At 46.6% G+C, this 27,614-nt stretch overlaps 1 protein-coding gene across 3 annotated transcripts in view; it reads left to right on the top strand.

Moving 5' to 3' along the window:
* FARS2 (phenylalanyl-tRNA synthetase 2, mitochondrial) overlaps window positions 1–27,614 on the top strand; it is a 383,333-nt gene that overhangs the window by 8,201 nt on the left and 347,518 nt on the right. For 2 of the 3 annotated variants that reach the window (XM_060163756.1, XM_060163758.1), the window contains exon 2: window positions 8,235–8,320. The gene's annotated coding sequence lies outside the window, so the exon portion shown is untranslated. Of the gene's footprint in view, window positions 1–8,234; window positions 8,321–23,423; window positions 23,775–27,614 lie in introns of those variants that run through there. The other variant, XM_060163757.1, reaches the window with a different exon arrangement.

Genomic DNA, 27,614 nt, shown 5'->3' with positions numbered 1-27,614 from the left:
TGTGGACTTAAAGTACCTTCCTTAACACTGTCTTTCATCACTGTTCCACCTCACCGGGGTTTTCTGTTTATTAGCATGGGCCTTTTCTTCATTAAGACTGAAAAATCAAAACCTGACGTGATAAGCATGATTTCCACATTTGACTCTTAATTAATTTGGTGCGAGAGTGCAGCCTTTTTTTTTCAATCCCAGCATTTCATCTCTTTGCAGCAGTAGAGGTTCTGTTTTTCTGTCCCTGAAGTAAAGAGGGTGGGCAGGGGCTTCCTCGGTGGCTTGGCTCCCGCTGGAGCGGAGGAGGAGGGATGCTGGCTTCAGCTGCCTTGGGTGCGCCGGAGGGCTGTGTGCAGAGGCCTGGGCGTGCGTCCTGCAGACCTTGTGCAGCCCCCGGACAGGAGCCTGGGCTGTGAGGGGCACGGCCACTCTGGTTGCAAAGGTGACGGGAAGAGGAGAAGCCGGGAGAATGACGAGGTGTGTGAATGGCACAAGTGAGTTGTGGGGCAGAGGCTTCAAAGGCCCGAGTGGGTGTGTTCAGTCTCCCTCGTGCGCTGTGTGTGGGGCAGTGACGGGGCGGTGGTGCCCCGCCGCGTGGCCCCTAGCTGCACTTCCAGGGAGAGGCCATCCACCCAGTGAGCTGACTGCCCAGCGGCTGGGTCTTGCTGTCCGAAGTCGGTGTGAGTGGTTTGCCCCGGCAGGAATACTGACAACCACCCTCAGATGGAAACTGCTCGACCTGTGATGAGAACATCTCCGTGGCCATGTTAGCACGGCCAGTTACAATCCACAGTCACTCAGAAACCTCGCCTAAGCCCCTATTTCCTCTGCTAAGAAGTAACAAAATTAATTGCTTTCTCTGCCTGCCTACTCAGAAGTCAGTCCTTCAAGAAATGAAATGACAGAAAGGCAGGTGATTTAGAGGGAGAAGGGGAACGGCTGAGGATAATATACGGACTGTTGTCTGACTTCCCATGGGAATAGATTTGGGTGTCAGTTAAATGCTTTGCTTGGTGTTTCAAGTTTAATGGGACAGCTGCAAAATGCATGAAAATCAGTTTCTGGAACATGCTAAGCCCTCCCCACCTGAGCACATGGGTGCTTCCGTCCCTCTGTTTGGAAATTTTGTCTCTTTGAATGGCTTATCTTTCTAATGTTGACTTAAACGTTACTTTCTCAGACAGCCCTTCCCTGGCTGCTCATCTTTATCTAAAAATCAGGGCTCCATTCGTATATTGGAGGTTTCTCTTTATCTCCTGCTTAAGTTCTTAGTTTTACTCACTGCCATGCTCGATAACTAGCCCTGTGCCTGTTACATAGTAGGAGCTCAGCAAACATTTGTTGAGTGAACGAACAGAAATGCTGTGATGGCTTCAGGAAAAGACACTTAGTACCCTACAGCAGCTCTGTCCAGCAGACCTTCGGGGATGACTGAAGTGTTTCTACCTGTTTTGTCCAGTGTGGCAGCCACCACCCATGTGAGGCTCTTGAGCACTGGAAACGTGGCTAGTGCAACCGAGGAGCTGGATTTTTATCTATTTAATTAATTTAAATTTAAATAGCCACCTGTGATTAGCTGCTACTATATTAGACACCGCAGATCCAGAGGATGTGATTTTATTAACTTCTGGCATTGAAAAATATTACCACTGAATACTAACCCATTAAACATAGGTAATTTCTGCAGCTGAAAAGGCCTTCTAAAAGCAGTGACCTGCATTCAGCTCATTTTATGATGCGTAATAGGTGTGTTTTATGGTCTCCTTGAGAAGCAGAAGCTCTTATGTCCTCAGTGACCTTCTGCGATTTTGGATTATCATTGCATTTTCCTTCCATTCTTTATTTTTTAATTTTAATTATTTTGATTGCATTGTATCAATAGGCTAGAGCCCTCCTGGGCTGTAGTTTGTGGGAGGACTCATCCAGGAACAAGGGCCTGGAGTTGTTGGAGTTCAACCTTCTTTCTGCCTTCTGTGGCTAACCTCAGTCAGCTGGTACTTATGCAACCGTGGCCTTCTGTCTGCATGGCATGGACCTCACCTTGAAGGCCAAGCGCTTTCAAGTGAAGGTAGGATTATAAAAAGAATTATCAGGATAAACTTGAATAATTACCGCATTATTAGAGCCGCTGTCAGATTTCAACTGCTGATGTTTTCTCTATATTGTCGCGGGTCTTGAAATGAGAAAGAAAAAGAACTGGTAGTCGTATCTTTTACTGTATTAAAAATAAAATGTTTAAATTCATGTTTCATGGTGGATTTTAAAAAGTTGCATTAAATACATATATATAAACATATATGTATATATAAAATAAGATTTACCATTAAACCATTTTAAAGTGTGCAGTTCCGTGGCATTAATGCATTCACATTGTTGTGCCTCCATCACCACCATCCATTCTCTGGAACTTTCTCATCTTCCCAAATTGTCCCCGATGATGAATTTTAAAATTCTTTTCCATGCTTATTGTCCAAACTAATATGGACTCCTGACACCTATGTGTCTACAGGAATCGCCTCTTTTAAAATGACCTTGACCTAACTAATGCATAATTTGCCTTACGTTGGGAAGTGGCAGACACCTCTTGTCAAGGACCCCAAATCACCCAATTTAGTCCCTGCTCCCAGCCATCACTAACCTTACATGCTCACCCTGAGAAAGATCATTTCTCTCATTTAAAAAAACAGTAACTCTAGAAAATGACTTTTAAGTGACAGGTAAGATGGACTTTCTTGCGTATGTGTTATGTGCTTTGGGTTTCCAATCTTTCTACCAGTGTCCATTGAGAAAGGCAAAAAGAATCAGAAACAGTTACTTAGCATTTTTAGTACCTCCTACCTTAGTATAATATCATTGTGACCACTGGGCACATCTAAACTTACAGATTCAGGATGGCTTTTTAGCCCTTTAATGAGCAATTGGAATCCGGGGAATCTGAAGGGAAGCCTTACCCTCACCAGATGACTTGCTCTTTATTTATTGCTGTGGGTATATCACTGTTCTCAGAAGCCCGAGGAACGAAGCAGAGGGGCAGCTGCAAGGGGAAGACTGACCACTGGTGTGGGTGCTTAGAAGGAAGCAGGTGGGCGTGTCGGGGCCCCCGAGAGAGACGTGCAGTTCTGTAGTCATGTCCCGGATGCACGTCAGGGGCAGTGTCCTGAGGGCAAGGCCTTCACGGTGGGTGCTGGGGGTCACAGCCCATCTCAGCCGGTGCACGTGGAACATTCCTGTGGGAGGAGACCGCCGGGCGCTGGGGCTCAGGGTGAGAGGAAACAGCTGTAGTTCTAGTCCCTGGCAGCAGTTCTGTTCAGCCCAAGTGTGGGGTGTGGTCCCTGGGAATTGGGGTCTGCAGGGGCACTTGGATAGGCCAAGCAGAATTCGGGCCTTCGGAAGCTTAATAAATGTGTGCTTTAGAAGGTAAATCCGGCATTGTACATAAGGTGAATCAGAGGAGGTAACTATTTGAAGTGGAAGGTGTTAAAGGCTGTTTAATTATCCTGGAGGAAGGTACTGAGGGTCTCTAAATTATGTCACTTGTGGTGAGAGTGGAAAGGAGGGCTGAAGTGGCAGCGATGTTGTAAAGACAGAATTCACAGGCCCTACCAATTGGCTGGATGGAGGGAACGAGGGAAAGGGGAAGCCAAGAGTGATCTCAAGTCACTAGGTTGTAATGCTCATCGTATAAAATCGAAAGGTATAAAAGCATGTAATGAATAGTAGCCTCTCAACTGTCTCTGTCTCTCAGCTCCTACCATGTCTGCACTTCCTTATATACGTGTGTATATGCGTAAACTACATTTATATTCCTGTTGAAAAATGGTAGCTACCATGCACAGCCAATCAACACCTCTTTTTTATCATTTAACAATATATCTTGGAGATATCCTATGTCAATACATGTAGTGCTGCCTTATTCTTAATTTACTTAGCTAGTCCCCGATTAATGGAAATGTATTTCCTGTCTTTGGCTCTTACAAATTGTTCAGTGAATATCCTTGTTCATGCATCATTTTGCACACATATAAGAAGTATATCTAGGGCTTCCCTGGTGGCGCAGTGGTTGAGAGTCCGCCTGCCGATGCAGGGGACTCGGGTTCATGCCCCGGTCCGGGAGGATCCCACATGCCGCGGAGCGGCTGGGCCTGTGAGCCATGGGCTGCTGAGCCTGCGTGTCCGGAGCCTGTGCTCCGCAACGGGAGAGGCCGCAACCGTGGGAGGCCCACGTACCGCAGGAAAAAAAAAAAAAAGTATATCTATAAATTTAATTCACTACAGGTGGGATTGCTGAATTAAATGTGTGTATTTTAAATGTTGCTAGATATTGTCAAACTGCCTTCCATAGAAGTTTTACCAGCAATGCCTGTTTCTTAGACCCTCATAATACTGTGATATCAAAGAACATGATCTTCCCCAATCTGTAGATATTTTAAAACCTAATTGTCATTTTAATTTGCATTTCTTTGAGATTGAACATCTTTTCATACCTTCCAGAGGCATTTCTAATTCCATCTGGGGGAGCCTTCTGTCACTCGCTGATTCCCATTTCTCTATTCAGAAGTTGGACTTTCATAGAATGCCTATAGTGGTTTCTCAAATCATGATTCTGGAGTTTTGGTGGATATATTGGGATCATATTCAGGCAATAGTCATCTATTCCTATCTTATTAAGAGTTTGTCTTAATGAAGAGTGAATGTTCTGTTTTGTCAAACATCTGGGGGCTGATCATTTGCTTTTTCTCCTTTGATCATGGGGTCAATTAGAGGACTGGATCTCCTGCCTTGATTTATCCTTGTGCTGTGCGTGGTGGCCACCCTCCCCCCCCCCAGCCATGGCCTTGGTATAGTGTTCCCTTAGTGGTTTCTGTTTGCCTACATTTTATTTGGGATTCTTGCAGATAGTTATAAGTATGTATCTTATTCATCACTGAAACAGCTTCTCAAAGTTAGAGAACTTTCTAGTGATTAAGTCACCCATCCCCTCATTTACGGTCTTTAATCCTCTTCAGTTTAGCTGTGGCGTTTCACACCCCAACCAGTGTTTTCAGCCACCTTGAAACACGGTTCTTCCTTAGCTTCGGTGATGCTCAGAGCTGAGCTCTCTGCTCACGGATGGAGTCTTTCCGCAGAGGGCCTCCCTCCTTGACCTGCTTCATCCCCGTGTGACATCATCGCCGAGGTGGACATCACTGAATGTGTCCATCTGCATGTCCCGCCCGCCCCTCAAACAGTGTGTCTAAAATAACCGCATTCTTCTCCCCACCCCGAGTCAGCTTCTCTACTTGATGTGGCAGCTTCTGTCTCTATTACCCCTAAAGTTTTCTTAATGATCCCGGCAGCATCATGTATTGAGTACCTGCTGTGTGCCAGGCCCCGAGAAGCCAGGTAGCCAGGAGGGAGGATGGGGACAGGAAGGGCAGGCAGCAAATGCGGACGCCTTTCCAAGCCAGAACGATGTATGCCAGCGCGCTTGAGATTGAACGTGTGCCAGGAGGGGAGGTCGGAGCGTCGGAAGGGTTATTACTTGGTCCTTATATCTCTGCAATAAGAAAAGTTATTTAAAAGCAAAAGTGAGACGTGTGATTTTTGTAATGAAGAGACCAGATTCACTGCATAGACACTTGGATGATTTATAAATCTTTAAACCCCAGTAGAGGAAAAGTTATTCCTTAATAATATCTTAGACATTCACTTTTATTTAAAGAATCTTGGTAGAAGACGAATTAGAAACTTCAGATACTGTTTTTTCTTCTACCAGAGGGTTTGGTCAAATTATATTCCTGTCATTGGCGTTTTGGAGCTTGAGGACAACAGAACTGTTACAACATGAGTTTTTAGAGCCAATTTTGACCACAGCGAAGTGACTGTGAAGGCTGAAGTTCGAGAGTATGATTGATTGGGTGATTAGAATTCCTTTTAAAACAAATTAGATGTGGCAGGTTTGCCACTGGCGAAAAGTACTGCAAGGAAATGAATCTCATCAGCAGATAAAATTTCTTGGATCATCAAAAAAGGGTTTAATGTTTAAAATATAAATACACACACATACACACGACCTGCATAGGAATTCCAGTTTGTGCTGTTTTTACCATGAGTGTCTAGCCTGGTTTTTCTGTTAAATAATATACAGGCACTAGATTGGGTATGTTTTTAATTTTTAGTGTAGTGGCTGGTACCCTAAATGTTAAATATATTGATCAGTTCAGTTTATCCAGTTTCTGTACTTGTCTTTATATTCGGGGTCTTCTAGGTGATTGGATTTGTGATCAGGCATTTGTGTTTGGGATCCGTGGCTTCGAAGCAGGCCGAGGGGACAGGAGGGAAGCAAGGACCAGTGTTTGGGAAGGGAAGGGAGGAGTGAGGGACAAGCAAGGACATTCTTTAATGGAGAAGGGTATGTGTGAGAGGGGTGGCGGTGGTTGGTATCTGTTGTCTTGGAGAGAAGGGTGGGGTGGTGGTCCTTGGAGAACTAAGATTTCTCCGGAACTTCATACACATCAGACACCAAGCTCTGCATTTTCGTGTGTATTACATCCTCACAATAACCTTGGCATAGTAGGTATGGAAATTATTTGTAGTTTCAAAGAAAAAAAGGAGAGCAGGTGAGAAGATATCCAAAAAGAACTTCTAAAAGTAAAATAGTGATGGTGATAATGATGATGATGATTGTTAGAAAAGAACATTGCTTCAATGTAGCTGCCCTGGTTTGTTTTTTTGTTTTTTTTTTCTTTTGGCAGTACGCGGGCCTCTCACTGCTGTGACCTCTCCCGTTGCGGAGCACAGGCTCCAGACGCGCAGGCTCAGCGGCCATGGCTCATGGGCCCAGCCGCTCCGTGGCATGTGGGACCTTCCCGGACCGGGGCATGAACCCATGTCCCCTGCATCGGCAGGCGGACTCTCAACCACTGCGCCACCAGGGAAGCCCTGCCCTGGTGTTTTTATTCTAGTTTTTTGGTGGCGAGAATGTCGAGTCGTAGGTAGGGTCAGAGAGGTTGAAGTTGGCTCTTAAGCTGGGTACATGAGGGCTAGTTGGGTCTCTGCTTTTGTATATGCTTGGAAATTTTCATAATAGAAGAACTTTTAAATGATGAAGCAAAGAAGGAAAATAGTCTCGATTGTGATAAAAGGTGAAAGAATATTTATGAATAGTAGGGGAACGTTTTTCCTTTCTTCCCCACCGTCAGACTTATATGATAGCATTAGCTTATGAACCTATCTTTGAGGCAAGATTATTAACAAACCATTTAGGAAATAGATGATAAAATCAGTTTTTTTTTTTTTTTTAGTTGTGGTCTTCTCAGCTTTATGTGTGAAGACTCTGCAGGAACCAGGTGGTCTCTTCATCTTTATCTGATTGCAGTGGAAGTTTTGTCCCAATAATAGAGCATTTATGCTGGAAGGAAGCCCAGGGCTGGAACTGTCTCATTGCAGAAGCTGTACAGCTCCAGGAGGGGGATCAAAATCTAGTCAGTGAGCATCTGTTTCTGCAGAACATGGTAGTGGGGCCTGGAGGGAGCTCCGAAGGTAGGACAATAAGAGAGTAACTGTAGCTAGTGTTCAGGGAGGGCTTCCCTGCCAGGTACTCTCTAAACACTTCACACATATCTAGTCCTTACAGCAACTCTAGGAGGTATAGGGACTAGGCTTTCTTATTTACTTTTATTCTTTTATTGTGGTAAAATATACAAAACATAAAAATTACTATCTGAGCCTTTTTAAGTGTACAGTTCACTGGCATTAAGTACATTCACATTGTTGGGTAAACCATCACCTGCCTCCATCTCAGAACTTTTTCATTTTCCCAAACTGAAACTCTGTACCCATTAAACACTACTTCCCCATCCGCCTCCCCGCAGTCCCTGGTAACCATCATTCTTTTGGTTTCTATGAGTTTGACTGCTCTAAGTACCTCATATACGTGAAGTCATAGAATATTTTGTCTTTATATAACTGGCTTATTTCACTTGGTATAGTTATCTTCAAGGTTCATCCATGTTGAAGCGTGTGTCGGAATTTCCTTCCTTTTTAAGGCTGAATAATACTTCATTGTCTGTATGTACTACATTTTATCTGTTGTTCTGTTGGTGGACACTTGGGCTGCTTCCACCTTTTGGCTATTGTGAATATGCTGCTGTGAACATGGGTGTGCAAATATCTGTTCCAGTGTCTACTCACAGCTCTTTGGGGCAGAGTCCCAGAAGTGGAATCGCTGGATCTTATGGTAATTCTATGTTAAATATTTTTAGGAACTGCCAGACTGTTTTCTACAGCAGCTGCACCGTTTTGCATTCCCATCAGCTGTGCACGAGGTTCCAGTTTCTGCAGATTGGAGGTAGGTCCTGTTCTTGTTTCAGTGTCACAGAGGAGGGAGAGAGGGGCGGGGAGGTTACATGCACTCACACAGCTCATGTGCAGACCCGAATCTGAGCCCAGCAGTCCGACTCCAGAGCCTCTGATGTAAAGATAAGAGGAGGCACAGAGGCTCGGGGACGTGGTCCATGGCCCTGCGTGTGGGTTCAGGCCCGGGCCACCTGCCTCCACAGTTCATGTTGGTAAGCATATTAGATTCAGGGCTTGGTGGTTCTTTTTCCTTTTTTTCTTTTTGGACAAAAGTGCACTTAAAAAAAATCCACATTCTGTAGGAAGATATTACATGTTGAATATCTCTGTATGTCTTTCCCCTGCCTTTCTACATTTACGCTTTAAAATGTTCTGTTATTTAAAATATCTTTCAAGACGTATGCAATAGGTTTGATTTTCTTTTTATTTGAGTTCTTGGGTCAAATGTTGCTTTTAAATGCTTTGAATAAATACGAATTGATTCTGCTGGAGTTTTGTATATATCTCTGCTCTACGTACCTCTGCCAGAAGTTTGCTTTCAAATAAAACCAAACAAAACTATCTAAGCCGAGCTTAAATGGGGGGAAACCTGGAGAGTATCAATGGTAAACACTGAGGACTTTAAAAAAAAATTCAGATAAAGTGAATTTTCCATCTTTATCAATAGAGGAGCAACAGCAAGAAAATGTACCCATTTCTTTAATCCTCGTGTGTATTTTGCTAAGAGGGTTTGCATCCTCCCTCACAGAGGGGTCATGAGGGACTTTGCGGCATCCTGCAAAGAGCGTGCTCCCCGGGGGACACTGGCTCAGCTGGGCCCGTGTGTCAGCTCATGTCCCAGCCCGTCTCCGGAGCCCCTCACATTGCTGCCAGGGAGGTGCCCCCTGCAGATACAGACCGAGGGTCTCCTGGACCCTGCTCATCCCGGCAGGCCCTCTGGATGGGCGCCCTTGTCTGTGCTGCATTTTAAGGGGAGGGCTGTGTGTGCATGGCCCCGAACCCCTCCTAAGGTAGAGGGTGAGTGGCTTGTACCATCCACTGTCATAGCTGGGTGTGAGATTTAGACAAAGGTCCCAGCGAATCAAGGGCCCACAGTCATGCTCAGATTGACTCTGCTCTGGACGGTATCTTTAGAATAATCCCTAATTCTGTGGTTCCCAACTTTGGCCGTGCACTGCAGGCCACCTCCAGAGATTCCCATGTCACTGGCCTGGTGTGTGCCTTGGCCACTGGGATTTTTAAAAAGCTTCACAGGTGATTCTAAATGTATGGTCAAGGTATGGGATCATTGGTCTAATTCCTCTTGAGTACCTTGTTCTTTGGGCTGTAATTAAGATTTTTCTCATCACAAAAGGTACAGAAATGCCTTTTCTCAGGGTGTCCTTATTAGCAGGGATTGCTGGAAAATATTCCTCACACACACAGGGACTGTCTTCTGTTTTGATTATTTGTGTTGGAAGATGATTTTCACGTCCTTATGGAGTATGTCTCTCTATGCACGCGACTTAGCGCTGGTGTCTGTAGGGGACGGGTCTCGCTTACTCTGCGGAGACTTGAGTTCAGGGACTTGGAGGAAGGACAGGGATCCGCTCGCCTAGATTTCACTGCCGGCTCCCGGTCAATCTGCGTTCTGAGGGCAGTTTCATTCTGTAAACTGAAGACTGTGATGGGTTCAAGCTGATGCTTCTGTAGTTCCCGAAGTCTTCTCGTCCAGAGCCTCACCACCCCTGTGCATTGTAACACTCAGCGTGGCATTACTTTGGGAAACGTGGCTGTGTGTTTGGCTACACCACATAGGCCCTCCGAGCGTTCCCCGGTTTAGAGGGATGCTTTGCCTCAGCTCCTCCTGGGCCCTCGGAGTTTCTTTAAAAAGTCAGTGACAGGGCTGGCATCATCCTCCCTGTGTGACTGTGGCTTTAAGATTATTTGGTTGAAAGTTCGTGAAAGTTTAGAGATGAGGTGTGGGGAAACAAGTGTTCTCCCTGCTTTGATTTCATTTTAAAATTGAATGTTTAGATGTCAAATTTTGAAACTTTGTCGTTGTTTTGTATTCTGTTTTTCTGTGAGAGCTCCATCGGTAGTTGAAGCAGAAAGGGTGTATACGATCCGTGGAGTTGCTTAGAGACCTCACCCAAGGGCAGAAGATGGCCGGCTTACGCCAGGAGCTGAGGACGAGGGCTGCCTTACCTACCCCAGAGCCGCTTCAGATGCAGGCAGAGCAGAGAAACGTACATCTGTGTGTGTGTACATGTAGGTATGTGTAGTATAAGCGTGTAAAAATGTTACTCTGTGTTCATACGTAGCTGCTGATTCAGAGTGACGTAAAGGAGATTCTCTTGGAGACATCTGCCAGTGACCTTCCTTTGTTTTTTCAAAGAGAGGCGCATTTGGGATTGACATGCTTTCACATTTAGGTAATTTCATGCTAGCTGTGGGCATTGGATTGGGAAGATAGCTTTCTTCTCACATTTGTGTAGATTTCTCCCCTTAGTCAGTTACCTTGGTGACAGGTGTGTGTGGAGGTGGGCAGTAGGGCGAGGGCCCTGTTGGACAAGGGAACAGATTGCTGAGATCAAAAGCAAGGGCATCTGGTCATTGCTGCTGTCTTGGAAAATGAGGGCTGTGCTCCCCAGGAAGGAGGGACTTCAAGGGACTCTTGGGTCAGTTGGTGTGATTTTTCTAATCTCTACTCTCGTTTGCTTTCCCTGTCTCCTTCCCTCTAACTAGTCCCTGGTTGTTGACCTCCAGGGGCTGATTAGTTTTGTGTGTCACTAAGAAAAGGTCAAGGGTTATAGCAACGGGGCACTCCCTCTTCTGCCTTCACTTAGTTTTCAACATGCTGGATGTTTAAAATGAAAGAGTCAGCAAGGTACCAGCAAATGCTCTTTAAAAATGTAGCTCCCGTTTTGTGTAGGATGTTCTGCCGGCCCCTCCTCCTACCCCCACCCCACCTTCACCCCCCGCCTCGCGGGTTTTCAAAGCCAGCATCATTTCTAAGAGAAAAAGTTTAGAAATGGTTCCCTTTGATTAATGATAGGTTGTGTCATCTTCATATAGGAAATGTAGAGGCAAATATTAGAGTAGGGTGGGGAGGGGCTGCTAATACAGCTATAAAACAGCTGTGTTTTTGTAAAGCTAGCAAGTGCTATTCTGGTTTTATTGAGACGGAGATAGATGGTTACAGTGACTTGCCTCCCCTGTGCCAGGCATTCTCTGTTGAGAATACCAGGATGAGTAAGACATGGTCCCTACCCTCTAAGGACTTACCAGGGAGCTCCCCGCGCCATTTGACTTCTTAGCTATGGACTCTTCCAAGTCATCGGTCACGCCCGTCTCCCTCATTTTCCACCTGCAGGTGCCAAGGCAGTCGTCTCACATCCTGGTGCAATTCCTCTTTGGAGTTCGGTGTTGTCTTTTCACACCTGGTACTCCAAGCGGGGTCCTACGATGGCAGAGTTTCAGGTCCCCCGCCCCCCATCTGTGTTATAACAGGAACCCCAGGTGACAGAGGACTGTGCATTCAGAATGTGTTAATAGGCAGATTCCATTTGCGTCGGGCTGGGGGTGCCTGAGAGGCTGCATTTCGAATGATCTCCCACGTGATGCTGACGCTGGCCTGTGGCCACACCGGCACCAGGAGGGCTTCACTCTAAGAGCCTGCTTCATCTCCCTTGGTGTCAGAGGGTGGCGGGGATGCTTGCTCATCTGATGACATGGGCTAGCACAGGCGGCTAACCAAGTGATCTGGGCGAAGCACTCTCACAGGGAGTCAAAGATGTAAAAAGTGCCTGCTTGCCGTGTGCTGGACGTGGCTCCCAGACCCCTGCAGACACAGGGATCCACCTCACAGTCGTATGAGGTAGGCACTGCCATTGTCTCTGTTTCACAGATGGGGCGATTGAGGCACGGAGAGCTTCCATAGCTTGACCCAAGTCACATTTCCTAACAAGTGAACGGCAGGGCTGTGAGCCCAGGCGGTGCGGCCTCAAGCGCCCACGCTGGCGTCAGATCGTGGTGCAGAGAGGACAGCGTCTGGGTTTCGGTGGCGGGTGCTTCCAGAAGGCAAGTGGAGTCCAGGTGTGTGGTCAGCATAGGAGGCTGAGCGGCAGGGTGGGGCTGTGCAGGCCTTGTTGAGCGGGCAGAATTAGAGGGGGTGCAGAGGCAGGCGGGGCGCCGGTGGCTGAGGAGCGTGAGGGCACGTGGACTGACGAGTGTTACGTGGCGTCACATGCTGGGGTCCTCACTTCGCTTAATCCTGACAGTGATGTGAGGGCGTAGGTGCACATTTTGTAGAAAAAGAAACTGCGTTTAGAGAGATTAAGAAATTTTCCCAATGTCAGCAGGGAGGAGGGTAACATAATTTGAATTTAAGTCAGTTTTGTCTAATTGCAAAATCCGTTTCTGAGACTTCTTTGCTCCGCTCCCTCCCTGGCAGGGACTCGGAGCAGAAATTGAGACACGGAGAGACCAGAGCTTGGTCACTGACCCTGCAGTATAAAGAGGCCCTCGGCCACAGGGGTGAGGGCAGGAATGCTGGAGCAGGGAAGCAGAGAACCTGCGAGACCCCTCAGTGCTGGCAGTCCAGGCAGGCTGGAGCTCCTAAATCTCCCTGCGCGGGACTGGTCCCCGGCTGGACACAGGGTGAACCTGCAGATGGGGTTAAGTGGCCCCAAGCTGAGATCAGTGTTCATCTGGATGAATGTTAGGCTGGACCACTCTTCCTGACCTGCGTCCTCCATCCCCATGTCAGCCCTGGAGAGGCAGCCCTGCCCTCGCCCGGGCGCCCGTTTCTTAGACCCCCAAGTGGCAGCATCAGTGCTGCCGCTTCCTCTGTTTCACCAGAGGCGACAGGTGGTTTCTGCTCTCTCCCCCGATCTTTATGATGATGGCGTTTCTTGGCGCAGACATTCCTCGTTGCTCCAGACGTGAAAATCTGAGCTTACTTGCTTTAAATAAATTATCGAACAGCCCCGTGTGATCTGGTGAACAGATAACTGGTAAACTTAGTTACTTAGTTACTAAACAGATACTTAGTTATCTGGTAAACAGATAACTAAGCTGCCAGCAAGTGTGTGCCCCGGGGAATTCTTGGCCTCGGGATGCTGGTAATGGAGGGGATTGACTGGGGTTAGCAGATGGGAGCTGCTCATACTTCCCTAATCACTGACAGGCGCACCACTGCCGGCTGGCTCTCTGTGGAGCTGCTCTGTGCACATGCCCCCGGCCCCCAGGCTGTGGAGGGCCCTGTCCCCTCCCCGCCGCGGAAGGTAGCGGCTGGGCTTTCTGATGTGGTCCTTTGCCTCTTCATCCTCACGGTCAAGGCCTGCGTTCATATTTCCAAAGATTATCTTTAAATGGTAGAAGCATCAGTGCTGTATCACAAAAAGCTAGGAAACAGAACAGGAGAAAACACCCCCTTCACTGTCCTAAAACAATGATTATCAGTTTTTAATATTATCAGTTTTTTCTTCAATGATTTTTACATCGTTGTATCTGTTGTTTTGCATCTGCATTTCCCCTTACTGCTACATGATCTTCATCATTACCGTTTTAATGGTTGCATTCTCTGTTGTGATTCTATACCATTAAGTAATTAACTCTGTTGTTGATGAGTATCTTGCTCCCAGCTTTTCACAGTTATTAATAACACCACAAAGTATATCTTTGTGCATGTAGCTATTTCCATATTTTGAATTAGTTTCTTGTGATAGAGTCCCTAGTGGTTATACTAGGTCAAAGAGTATGAACAGTTTTATGGCTTCTAAAGCGTATTGCCAGATTGCTTTCCAGAGGAGTAGAACCAATTTACAATGCCATCACAAAGTCATTTGTTTCCCAGATGGCCAGCTAGGATTAGGGATGCAGCCTCTCACAGCCAGACAGGAGGAGGTGTGTGTGTTTGTAAAACTTGCTGGTTTGTATGTGCACTGATTTAAGCCTCAGTGACACTGTGCATTGTTCCTCTTAGTAGGAATATACTAGATGTCAATGCCCATATAAGTCATGCGGTTCAGAGTTTAATATAGCAGTGTGGTAGACATGGAGTCAAGCAAGTATATATATTTCCTGTTTCCCTGCAATTTGAAATTTTTAAAAAGTTGGCAAAGGTGAATTAGCAAGGGCTTTCAGCCACTGTGACGAGGGTCTGAGGGGCCCCCGGCTTTTCTGGAATATCTAATGGTTTGGAGGTGAAGGTGAAAGTCGAGGAGGTTAGGGGGACAGGCGGGAGGAGGGCATTGGAAGTGGCCGGGCACGTGCTCAGGAGCGAGCCTAACCTGGCAGCAAAATTAACCTCACCTGCTAACTACAGTCTTTAGGATGCTGAATGGAATGCTGTGTTGAGAAGGATTTTGAGGTCCCATCTAGGCTTCGTGGGAAAGGTACTATGATTAATTAGCAGTTTGTTCTAGATCTTTGTCATTGCAATTTTCTTCAATTCTTTATATTTCCCTTTGGATTGTAAACATTAAATGCCTTTAAGTAGAGACTGGACCTTTTGAAGTTGTTCATTTTTATATCTGTCCCCTGAAGTATCTAGCACATGGTTTTGTATATTAGGATGTACGTGATGGTTTTGTGCTTGCTAATAGAATGATGAATGAATGAGGGAAATTTATACTCTGTCTTCATGGTTCCAGGAGTTGTACTGAAGCCCTGTGGTCAGGTGACGGGTCCCACGTGTAGAACCTGCAGCAGATGCTCTCAGGGGTAAAGGAAGAGGAAATTTGAGCTGAGAAATTTAAGAAAGGTAATGCTGGAAAAGACCTTTGATTTATATATATATGTACACTTCCCAAGTCACCTGTCGGGACCTCCTTGTTCGACAGACAGAGAAGCTGAGCCCTTAAGGCTGAGTGTCTTCCCCACAGTCCCTCAGAGAGTGGATGGCAGCTGGGAGCTCAGACCTGGACCTTCTGGCTCCTGGCCCAGTGTCCTTTACACTACGCTGTGTGTGGGGAACTTGGGGTGCTTGTTTTGCTACTTCCATGCCCCCATGCCCTCAACCGATGTATATTTGGAGTGTTCTTTGCTATATGTGCACATTTTTTTCTCCCTTATGGCGGCATAGAAATGTATTTGGAGATTGTGACCTCAATGCAACAGTCAGACTGGGGTCCAGAGCAGTAGAAGCCTAGAGATTTGTCTTGAGAGCCAAGCGGTAGTGCAGGATCAAGACCCAGTTCCCTACCAAATTACAGCTGCACAGTATCTCCGAGTTTGAATATAAACGTTTTTTCATTTCAGGGGAAGAATGTTCAGTGTTAGTTGTGGTACATGATTTGAGTGTGTTTTTGCCACAATTGTGATTCTTATAAAACTCTCATTATGGTCCATATGTGCAGAGGAGAGGTTTACGGTCCTCCAGGGAGCATTAACTTTGGAATCTGACAGCAGAAGCCCTGCGTGGGCTGTGCTGCTTCCCCTCCAGCGCCCCCTGTCCCCTGCAAGAGGACAGGCACAGTGGTCATTGACATTCTGAAGCTCAGGGCTTACTAGTGAGGAAGCACTCGTGGTGAACGTCAGAGCACGAGAATCATCAGCCCGCCACTTCCTTGACGCCATGTGGTGTCCACCCTGGGACTTGAACGGTGTGTGGAAGCTGGAGCCTGCTCAGCCCTTGGCGGCTCCAGGCCCCTTGAAAGTGATGTCAACCTCGCAAGCTGCCCGTGGTCATAGCTTCTGGGTAATCGGGTTTGGAATTGATGGGTATTTACATTTCAAGAGGGCTTTTCCTATGTTTCTGTAACTTTCCAGTCTAAACGTTTGTCCTTGATGTGACTGGATAGCTCTCTTCTGTGTGGTGCTGGAGTGTTTAAAACCGGCTCAGTGTGTAAACCGCTTTCTTCCTGGGAGAGCACAGGATAATCTGCTTAGGCCCACTCGTGGCCTAGCGGAGAGGATGACTTTCCTCCACATCCCCACGAAGCTAGCTCCGTCCTGCCTTCTGTGCAGTAGCTGCTAACGTGGCTATTATTCAGTGCAGAGCAGCTGGGAGAGACTGACTGGCCTGCTGATAGCGTTCTGCTGTAACACGCTGAGGTTGGCACCTTTTACTTTGTCCGGTCTTGGCGGGATTAAAATTGTTTTCAGGATAGGAACTAGAAGCTTATTCTCAAAAATTTAGACAATAAGGAAAAATTGAAAGACAAGAGAAAATTTATTCAAGTTCCCTCCACCTGAATGCAAACCATTCATAACATTAAAATTTTTTCTTTCATTCTTTTCTCCTGTATAACTTTTTTGTGGTTCTAATTAGACTGTTTATGAAAGTTTTACCTTTTCCTTTTCCTTAACATCTATATATTTCCTCGTTATTATAGAATTACCTTTACAGAAGTTTAGTTTTTCATTGATAGGCCTTTATTGGACTGTGTGCTCGTTTTGTCAGCATTGGGCCAGAGACTCGTCCTTGTCCATCCACGGGACTCTGGCTGCCCCGAGTGTCATTATTTTCAACAGAACAAGGGGGTTTCTCTAACTACAGGGCTTTCTTTCTCTTTTAACTTCTGTGTGTTAAGACGTACGCATATGTATGCAACCCTGCTAAATGTTACTAAGGAAAAAAAGACTTACACGGAGTTTTCTTTATTTGTAGATTGTGGTGTTGAACTCAGATCAACTTATTTCTAGCCTGTCCTCTTTAGATATATGAACCTCTTAAGACTGAGACCTTTCCAGCTTTTGACCATGCTGGCTTAGTCAGCTGAGGAGAGGACCAGGTGCCTCTTTTTAAGCATGGGCGCGGAGGGTGAGTGAGAGCCTGAAGGTCTGTAGGTGATGGGCAGCAGGGCCTGTGGTGGGGTCTGGCTGTCAAAAATGAGAGACAAAAGCCAGCCACAGACTGTGGTCTCCCATAATTGTAATGCGTTTTTGATCCGTGTTGATGTAATATATCCATTGTGGCACCATGTGATTCTCCCGCTGTAGGTTCCTTTGGGGGTAAAAGTGAGTTTAAGGAACTTTGCATGCATCATAGGATCTACTGACCTGGACTTGAATAAAAAATTGGGTGCCCAGCGAGTGCTGGAGACCAGTGTCGGGCAGTGAAATCACGGTCCCTTTCCTTAGGAGCTGCTTGGGATGCGTGGTCACCAGGAGGACACGTCCCTGCTCCCAGAGCCTTGGGTTAGGCAGGGGAAACCGAAGGTCAGCAGCAGACCCGGCGCCTGGTCTTTGGTGGTATAACAGGGGAAGGACAAGTTGCCATAGAGCACGAAGGCGTGGCCTCTAACCCAGGTTTGAGGATTCTGGGTGGCGAGTGTGAGTGTGTGTGTGTGTTTGACAGGTGGTAGTGCTGAAGACTGGCTCTCGCCAGCAGACGTTACGGCTCCACGGGTGCGGGCTGTGCTGCAGCACTGGGAATTGTAACGCTTCCCAGATCTCAATGGACAGCAAAATTTGTGAGCCTCCAAGCCTTATAATTATGCGAGGCATGTGGATTTTATCTGTAGAGACGTTTTGGTATTAACGAGCCACCGAAGGACTTTGACCAGTAGAGCGACTTGATTAGACCTATAAATTTGGAAGATCTTGCTGCTGGTTTTGGGGAAGATGGATTGGGGAGGCTAAGCCTGGGGGCAGTGAAGCCAGTTAGGGAGCCCCTGTAGATAAAGGTGGCCTGATGGAGGGGGTGGCAGTAGAGATGGAAGGAGGTGGGTGGATCCCAGATGGAAGAGCTCGATTCAGCAGAGCTTGTGATGGGGGCGGGTGTGGGGCGGAGGAGGGTGACCAGTTGACTGAGGGGGGTGGGACTGGGGAGAGGAGGGATGATGTTGGGGAAGGAGTGGGTTGTTTCCGTGTTCAGTAGTGGTCGCCGGCCCCGCCGGTTTCTCCTTCCAAGAAATAGCTCAGGAAAGTCCCTGGGCTGTTTGCTAAGCTCTGGCTTTGCTTGATAAACTGCCTGTAGTCTGACTTCTCCTCAGGTAGAGTCTCCTTATATCTTGTTTCACCTCACTTTGAGTGGGTACATGTTTTTCTTCTAATGATTAATCATCTTGCATATCTCATTTGCATAAGGGCTCAATTTCAGGGGCTTCTTCCCACACTTGTGATCAGTGGAGGTCCCGGCGGCATGGGGCTTACCCGTGGCTCAGGGGCATCCGAAGATCCGCAGCTCCCTTCTGTCAAGATTGAGCCATAGTTGGGGAAGAGTATAGGTCTGTTACTCTTCCGTTTAGTTGAATTACAAATTTACATTACTTGTATCTGAAAAGTTTTTGGAGACTTTTGAGTCAAATTTCATATAGTAATCTGGAGTTTTTTGAGAAAGAAAGAAATCTGTGTCACAAAAGTTCAGGGACTTCCCTGGTGGCACAGTGGATAAGAATCCACCTGCCAATGCAGGGGACACGGGTTTGAGCCCTGGTCCGGGAAGATCCCACATGCCATGGAGCAGCTAAGCCTGTGCGCCACAGCTGCTGAGCCTGCGAGTCACAACTACTGAAGCCCATGCACCTAGAGCCCGTGCTCCGCAACAAGAGAAGCCACCGCAATGAGAAGCCTGCACACTGCAACGAAGAGTAGCCTCCGCTCTCCGTGACCAGAGAAAGCCCGCGCGCAGCAATGGAGACCCAACGCAGCCACAGAAAAATAAATAAATAAATAAATATATTAAAACAAAAACAAGAACAAAAATTCAGTTGTGCTTTATTTTAAGAAAACCCAATACCGAAAAGTCTTAAATGCAAAGCAGGCAGATTCTGCGTGGAGATGATTGGTGGTTGATGATGTTGCTTTGTGGATTCTCGGCTTTGTGACTAGATGTGCTTTAGGAATCGTTTGTAATGTAAGGTTTCTATGTTTACATGGCTTGGATTTCAGGAATAATCTTTTGGAATAAGGAACGGCCTACCTGGCCGTTATTTAATCAACTAATATTGTTATGAGAATCTTGGGCAAGCATTATTAAGGATTAAGACCCTTCGCCGCCACGGAATGCTGGATACCGTCAGACAAGGAGAATCTTTCTTTATGAATGTGATGCCTGACCTTTGCCCTTTACTGTAGTTTTTGTGTAAAGCTGTCCCATCTATTTCCTTGCACGTAGCGCCTGCAGAACTGCCTAGTGAAATCTAACCCTGTGTGTGACGTTTTGGTCTGTTGACATAAATATGATTCTAAAGTCATACATTATATGTAATGAAATTCACTATAGATTTACCTAGGTAAATGAATGAGTTTTGAAGCCAAAAATCATAGAGGGAGATGGGAAATTCACTTGAGTGAGAATAAGGAACAAAGAGAAATTATCATAATACAATCTGAAAAAAAAAACCCACATCTGAAAAATACAAGACCTACACATTAAGTGTTTGCAGTGAAGTAATATCTCTCCCCCATCTTTCAAAGGAAGACTGCCATGCCAGCAATAAAACATATATTTCCCAAAGCATCAGGATCTACTGTTGGCAACATATCATTTTGAAATGAATTTGTTTGCTTTATTTCTAAAGAGTAGACTGGTTTTTAAAGAAAAGGGGAACCGAGGGCAGCAGAATCCCTAATGCTTTTGTGATGGACTGGTCATATATGCATGTTCAGAGGCAAATGACCATACAGGAACCTGCTTCATTTCAGTGAAGTCATTTCCTTCCTGCCACCTTGCGTGGCATCAACAGATGAGTCGTGCGTGAGACATAAAGCAGTGTACTGCTGGTGTTCACTCTGTCGTCTTGTGAGGGCATCATTACGGAGAGGGGTGCTGGTGGCTAGCCAGATGCTTAACTGGTAGCCTTAACTGACTGATGGAGCCAGATCCCTGTTGGCTGACATCTGCTTTTAGAAGTTATTTATAAAGGAAAGATCACTGTAATCAAAACAGCCAGAGAGAATTTTAGATGTCAGATGTACTACTCCCAGATTCATCTAGGGCGAGTGGCACTGGAGGAGGGATTAGCTCCTTCTCTAAACACTTGTTTGTGTTGAGTGTGTTTTTCCTGTGTGTAAATAGTACTTTCGAATACATGTTATAAGCAAAAAATTTGAAACATACATAGATTCTTGAAGTTTTGAACGTTGTAAAGGAGTCTATAAAACTACCAAAACGACACATTAACAGGCGAAAAAAAATTGATAGGACAACATGTAAAGAGCTTGGAAGGCCACACTCCTGTCCTCACAATAAGAAAACAAGCTCAACAGACTGAAAGTCAGCAGCTCTTCTTAGGTCCATCGGAGAATTGACGTCCCACGGGAAACAGCTGCCCCGAGGAATGGAGAGAGAAGTGGGTACCGAGACTCGCAGTTTACTCGAGGCAGAGGTCCGGGAGCAAAGCGCCCACTCCCCCCAGCCCCCCAGGACTGGTAGGAACAGTTAAACTGTAACGGGTGAATGGCTGGGCGCTTGGCTGGCACAAGCCAGGAGCCCCGCCAGAGTCTCAGAAAAATCCTCTCCTGCTTCTGGCAGTGGGAAGGGAAGAGGAACCAGTTTGAAATATAGCCAGAGCATTCTGTTCTCTCATTTTACCAAAATTAAAACTGCTTTACCAAAGCTTGACAGACTTGGGTTTACCAGAACCTAACTGATTTGGGGGGATGGGATATACCTGATTCCAGTCCCCTGTAGACTTTAGTTCTTACCTAATCGGGGGGAAAGCTTATACTTGGGAAAGTCACAGTCCAGAGGCACAGGCTGAGCGAAAGACTGAGAGCTGAGCATAGCACCGCAGGGGGCTTCCCACGCCCAACACGTTACTACAACCTCAGGCTCCTGGATCAGAACAAGGCGTTACAGCTGAAAAAACTGCAAGGCCCAGACCCTGCTTAAGGGGAAGCCAAAGGCAGCGGGCAAGACGAGACAAGGAGCCCTCAGTCTCTGACACATGCAGCCACAGCCAACAGTAAACCCAGCCCGCTCCAGCCAGAGGAACACAAAACCTGACACTAGAGGCCTGCCTCCCCCAGTGCCTTCTGCACAGTACCCAGCCCTCTCCAGCCAGAGGAACACAGAACCTGACACTAGAGGCCTGCCTCCCCCAGTTCCTTCTGCACAGTACCCAGCCCGCTCCAGCCAGAGGAACACAGAACCTGACACTAGAGGCCTGCCTCCCCCAGTTCCTTCTGCACAGTACCCAGCCCGCTCCAGCCAGAGGAACACAGAACCTGACACTAGAGGCCTGCCTCCCCCAGTTCCTTCTGCACAGTACCCAGCCCACTCCAGCCAGAGGAACACAGAACCTGACACTAGAGGCCTGTCTCCCCCAGTTCCTTCTGCACAGTACATCCTGGCTGGCTTCCAGCAAAACAATGACGAAGCATACCAAAAGGCAGAACACGCTTTGAAGAGGCAAGTGAAGCATCAGAATCAGCGTCAGGTACGGCAGAGATTTTTGAGTTATCGGACTGGGCATTTAAAGTAGAAACGATTTGGGCTCTGATATGCTAAGGGCTCTAATGGAAAAGGTGAACAAAATGTGAGAACATGTAGGTGTAAGCAGAGAGATAGAAACTCTGGAAAGAATCAGAAGTTAATGCTAGAAATAAAAAAAACCCCTTACAGAAATGAAGACTGCCTTTTGGCTCATGGGTAGACTGAGCTGGGCCAAGGACACAGTCAGTGAGATCCATCAGCTGAAATTTCTCAGACTGAAAGGCAAAGGGGAAAAAGAATGAAAAATACCCAAACAGAAAACCTGTGAACTGTAGGACAACTATAAAAGATGTAATACATGTGTAACGGGAATGCTGAAAGGAAAAGAAAGACAAAGGAAAAGAAGAAATATTTGAAGTAATAATGGCTGAAAAATTCCACCAAATTGATGGTAGCCATCAAACCACTAATCTAGGAAGCTCAGAGAACATTGTGCAGGCAAATTCCAAAAAATCTACACTTAGACCTATTGTATTCAAACCGCAGAAAGTCAAAGACAAAGAGAACATCTTGAAGAAGCCAGAGGAAATAAGCACCTTACTTGTAGAGGGACAAGGATAAAGATTCCAGCTGGTTTTTCACAAATCAGTGAAATTATCGGTTAAAAGTGAAGGAGGAATAGACTTTCTCAAGCAAACAAAAATTGAGGGAATTTGTCACCAGCAGATCTGCCTGGCTAGAAGTTGTTAAGAGAAGTTCTTCAGAGAAAAGGAAAATGATGTAGGTCAGAGACTCTGATGTGCATAAAGAAAGGAAGAGTGTGAGAGGAGGAATAAATGAAGGGGCCTCTCGGTTCCCGCCCCTGATGCTGTCCTCATGTCCAGCACTCGTGTTCCCACCCGTGCTGAACAATACAGACACGAAGAACAGTGCGTTGTCGGTTCAGAAAAGGAAGAGACGCTTTCTCAGCCCACAGCTGCAACTGAAGCGGACACAGCAAGTTCTCTGGCTCATGGAAGAGAGAAATCTACTCCAAAGACTGTTGGGCAGCACTGCAAATAAGGAATGAAATATGATGAAAGCCACCTTCCCCTGGCTTTATGGCTTTATAGGCAATGGTAATGTACCTTATTGTGTCTTACGCCACAGAACATTTTCTTACAGTATCATCCTGCCAGTTACATTGTAGCAACATTTTGAGGCCAATCAGAGCTTCAAAAAAAGGAATTGAATATGTTGGGTAGACATTATGAGCTCTTTAAAAGCCAAAAATTATTATAGCTTTTTAAACTAGAAATGAAAAGGCCACTGAAGGATCCTATACGTTTTAACTTTTAATGAGGGAAATATTGATTACTGTCACCCACAGAAGCAGAAAACCCTTTGCGGTCAGTCCTCCTCCCTTTAAAGAGAAAGAATAAAGGGTTCTTGAGACCAAAAAGTAAGAAAATCGCTGTGGATTATCCCCAGCTGTGCCTCGTGCATTTCTTGCTATGACCTCATCAGGAACCACCGTTAAGAAATTTCAGGTACCTGTGTGAGTCCCTGTCTGGGTCTAGGTTTTTGGTCCTTTAACCCAGGAAGCTGATTGTTGGTGACCTGAGCGACTTGGAACCACAGTTAGCTTCTTTCCTCTTCGGCTCTTTGTCTAATTTGTATGTGATTTTTTCCTCCTCTACTATTTTTTTCTTATTCTTCCTTAACATTTTTCCTTTTTTCTTCATTCTTTTACTTTTTAATTAACGAGTCCACAGAGCCCCTCCAGCCTGCAGAGGCTATTCCTCACAGTCCAGAGCATGAGGCCTTGAATCACACCAATATCCTGAAACTGTTCGAGGTGGTTGAGACCCAGGAGACACTCTTCCTGGTCATGGGGTACATCACCGGAGGAGAGATGTTTGACTCCGTGCTGGACCCCGGCCGCCTGGAAGAGAAAGAGGCCTCGGCAGATTCCTCCAGGTGGTGTCCGCTGGGCAGGACTGGTGTGCAGCCACCGGGGGGCGCTGTCCACAGGCCCTGAAGCCTCAGAACCTGCTTTAGGACGTTGACCTGCACAAGAGAGACGGCAGACTGTGGCTTCAGCAGTGCGTTCACCGTCATCAGCAGGCTGAATACCTTCTTTTCTCTTTCATTCCGGGTACATTCTTTATTACAGCACACAAACATCTGTTTTCTGTTTTTCTCTTCATTCTCTGTGTTAATTTTACAGTGTTTCTAATCAGTGATGACAAGGACTGTTTTCCCAGTAGGATCAGAGACCCAAGACTTATGTTACTGGGAAAGACCTTAGAGACTCCCCTTGTTTACAGACTCACAGAAGTTACATTCCTGGCCCAAAGCCACAGCTAGTTGGTGAGAGAATTGGGATTCAGCGCTGAGGCCAGCTGAGTGCCTTCCGTGGCATCCCCCTTGTTCTGCCTGGAGCTCCTCCACGGACGTTCTCATGGCCCCTCAGTGGCCACCCGGTCCCTGCCTTTTAAGGGAAGGGATTCAGAGGGCTGCGTGAGCAGGTATTGAGCAGAATATACGACTTGTTTTTCTTGGTGTTCATAGAGAGTGAAAACCTGCTTGATCAATTCCTGACCCTGAACCCCAGTGAGAGGCATGTTAGAGGGAATCATGAGGGACCCATGGATACACGGGGCCCTGAGGAGGGACTGGAACCCCCCGACTACTGGAGGACCCGGCCGACTGAGTCAGTGCTGTGCCTGGGCTACACGCGGGAGTCGGTCCAGGACGCACTGATGGGCTTGAGCGTGACGACTCCTGGGCTACAGGACACCCCAGCTGGAGGGCTGCACCGTCCCCATGAAGCCCCGCCCTCAGCCGACCCACTCACAGCTGCAGTCCTTCCCTGGCCTGTGAGCTTGTGCCCTAAACCTCGGGCTCCACAGCCTCCCGGGCTCAGGGCTGTGGCCTCTGGTTGGTGACACTGTGTCTCTCGAGTGGCCAGTTCGGTCGTGGGAGAGATGAGACAAGCAGCCACGGTGGGCAGCACTTTTCAGAGTTCCTTGTGAATTAACTTGTCTGCAGTCCCCTGAGTCCTTCTCTGCACAAGCAGGGCAGGGCCCCAAGCACAAATTCTACCTGAAAACCTGAAAGAAAAATGGAGCTGTCCAGAGTGCTGGAATCGCTGAGCGTGACGGAGCCCTGTTCAGCTCAGGGGACAGTGCCCTGCAGGCCTGGGGTGCACTAGCGCCCCAGGAGTCACAGCATTAGGAGGAGCCTGATCCAGATCTAACAGGTGGGCGGTGGCTCAGGGCAGCCTCCCTGCTCCTCTCCGCTCCTTACGAGCTGGAGGGCAGACACGGAGTGATGCCTTCGGCCTGAGCTGTCTGTTTAAAAGTCACTTGTTAAAGTGGAAGAGCGCCTTTCCCCTGGCCAGTCCTTTCCTATTTTGTACAAGTTAATTTATCCAAGTCGTTAATATTTTGACTCCTGAGGGAATATTAGGAGCTGGGTACTAAATACGGATGATAAATATTTGTTAGACAAATGTATTTATTGGGCAGCTACTGTGTGCTTGGATGGTGCTAGAGCTAGAAAGCTGATAAGATACAGTGCTTGTCCTCCAGGAGCAGTAATTAGTGGGAGATTCAGTCACACGTATTTGTTACGTGCCGGCACCCAGCAAGTAATAAAGAAGCGTCTCTTTACTTTTAGTTGGTGAATGGTGCAGATGAGTGTAGAGGCTGGGCCCTGAACCCGGCCTGGGGGTTTGGGAGGTTGTGGGGAGTGGAGGGAAGGGGAGGCTTCCTAAAGGAAGTGAGGATTGAGTGCGTGGGTGGGTGGAAGTGAGCTGGCTGAGGAAGGACGGGATAGCAGGGACCTTCGGAGACCCGGCCCTGACAGAGCAGAATGTACATGTCAGGAGTGCCTTTAGCAGTGAGCTGTGTGTGTGGTGAAAACAGTATTCTGTTCATCTGGAAAGGTAGGGTGGACGAGGTAAGTTCTGGGCTGCTGGGGTCCAGCAGAGGCACACAGCAGGTCCACGTGCCTTCCTGGGTTGCCCGGAACATAGACATTAACTGAGAAGATTTCAGATGCATGAACTCAGTGCTTTCCATAGATGTTCTGTAGGACACAAGGTGCTTGGATATTAATAAGTGCCACGTGATAAATAGGTCCTAGGGTCCAGCTGGTTCAGAAAAGGCAAGAGATTAGAGTCCACTCTGTGTCCCTTTGTCTGTGCATGTCCCAGCAAACATTTATTTACCAAACAGTGCTTTTCTGTGTCCATGTCAGTTACCTTTCTCTCCTTTGACACCCCAAACCACTACCCCTGACACCCTCTTTTGTCTTTAGCTGAAGGTGGCATTTAAGCTGAGCGCCTCAGCCATTTTGGTGAGTTACTCGGGTTTCCTGGGTCTCTCCCATGTTACATGTTCTTAAACTTTTTATTTTTTCCTGTTAATCTGTTTCATGTCAATTTAATTCTTAGAGCAGCCAGAAGAACCTAGAAGGATAGAGGAAATTTCTTCCTTCCCAACACAGGTATAGTTCAGGTACTGCTATGGAACTAGGATATAATAGTGACCAAAACAAACAAAAGGGTTTACAGTCTGGTGGGTCAGACAGATGTCCATCAAGTAATCACGTAAGTAGATATAAATTTAATTGGAAAATGATCTGGTAAAACAATTCATGTTTTAAGGCACGACAAGAAAAATTTAAACAGTTTTTTTTTCTCTGCCCGTCGTTTGGGCCTCCTCCCTCCCCTCTGGTGTGCCCCGTGTGTCTGCAGTGTGCATTAACCAGACCCCCACCCCAATGGCAGAAATGCCTGCTCAGCCATAAAGATAATTTTTCTTCTCCTGGTGCCAGCCATGTAACTCCTTAGAAGATAACATTCATTTCTCAATCCTGTATGGGGTCACGATGATCCATGCCTTTACTTGGACATATCTTTGGTGAACTTTTTTTTTTTTTTTGGCGGTTTGCGGGCCTCTCACTGCTGTGGCCTCTCCCATCGCGGAGCACAGGCTCCGGACGCGCAGGCTCAGCGGTCATGGCTTATGGGCCCAGATGCTCCGCGGCACGCGGGATCCTCCCGGACCGGGGCATGAACCCGCGTCCCCTGCATCGGCAGGCGGACTCCCAACCACTGCGCCACCAGGGAAGCCCATCTTTGGTGAACTTTATGTACAATGCAAAGTATCATTTCCCTTAAAGATAACAATTGGTATAGAACAGGCTGGGTCAATTTACCTGTGGATGTACTGGGCTGAACCTAATGGAAGTTCTTAGCTTAAGTACTTACTTATGACCTTATTACTGTTATTAGTTGTATTATTTGTATTCTGCCTATTTTACTAGATTATTGGCTTTGCGTTGTCAAATGGGTGACTTAGTCTCCCATAAAAATAATGATGACTAGGCGACTTCAAACGATTGACTAAGTATGTAGTTCTATAGGATCGATGATTGTAGTACTAGTTAAGTCAATCTAGAATTGACTTAATGTATAGGTTAGGATGTGCTTAGATTAAACGCAAATACTATACCATTTTATATAAGGGCCTTGAACATCTGGATTTCGATATTCATGGGGGCCCTGGAACCAGTCCCCAGCACATACTGTGGGACAACTTTATTTACTATGGAGGGACCGATGAAATACTCATAAAGATAGAATAGGGCATACAATTAATTGTCATAAGACGTGAAAATTCTAGAAGTTTTTCCTCCAATCTGTAATATTTTCCCTGTCAAGAAAGGTTTATTTTTTCCCCCTTTAACTTCTATAATTTTAAAAATCCACTGGGTCATTTAAACTGATACAGTTCTGATGGACAGAATGATGTTGCATACAACCTGTCTTTCATGCCATCTTGCAATTGCCCTGCTTTGCCCAAGAGAGATACCAAGGTTTGGCCTTATGAAGATGGGGCTATTTTTCCATTATGACTTTAGAGTTGCTCCAAAGACCTGCTCCTGCTTTCCTTATACTCCATATTATACAAGTAGCAAGTCATAC

This window comes from Lagenorhynchus albirostris, chromosome 10 (genome assembly GCF_949774975.1).
Source record: "Lagenorhynchus albirostris chromosome 10, mLagAlb1.1, whole genome shotgun sequence".
NCBI classification, from domain to species: domain Eukaryota; kingdom Metazoa; phylum Chordata; class Mammalia; order Artiodactyla; family Delphinidae; genus Lagenorhynchus; species Lagenorhynchus albirostris.
The sequence above is the reverse complement of the archived record's forward strand: the minus strand, read 5'-3'. Positions and strand labels throughout refer to the sequence as shown.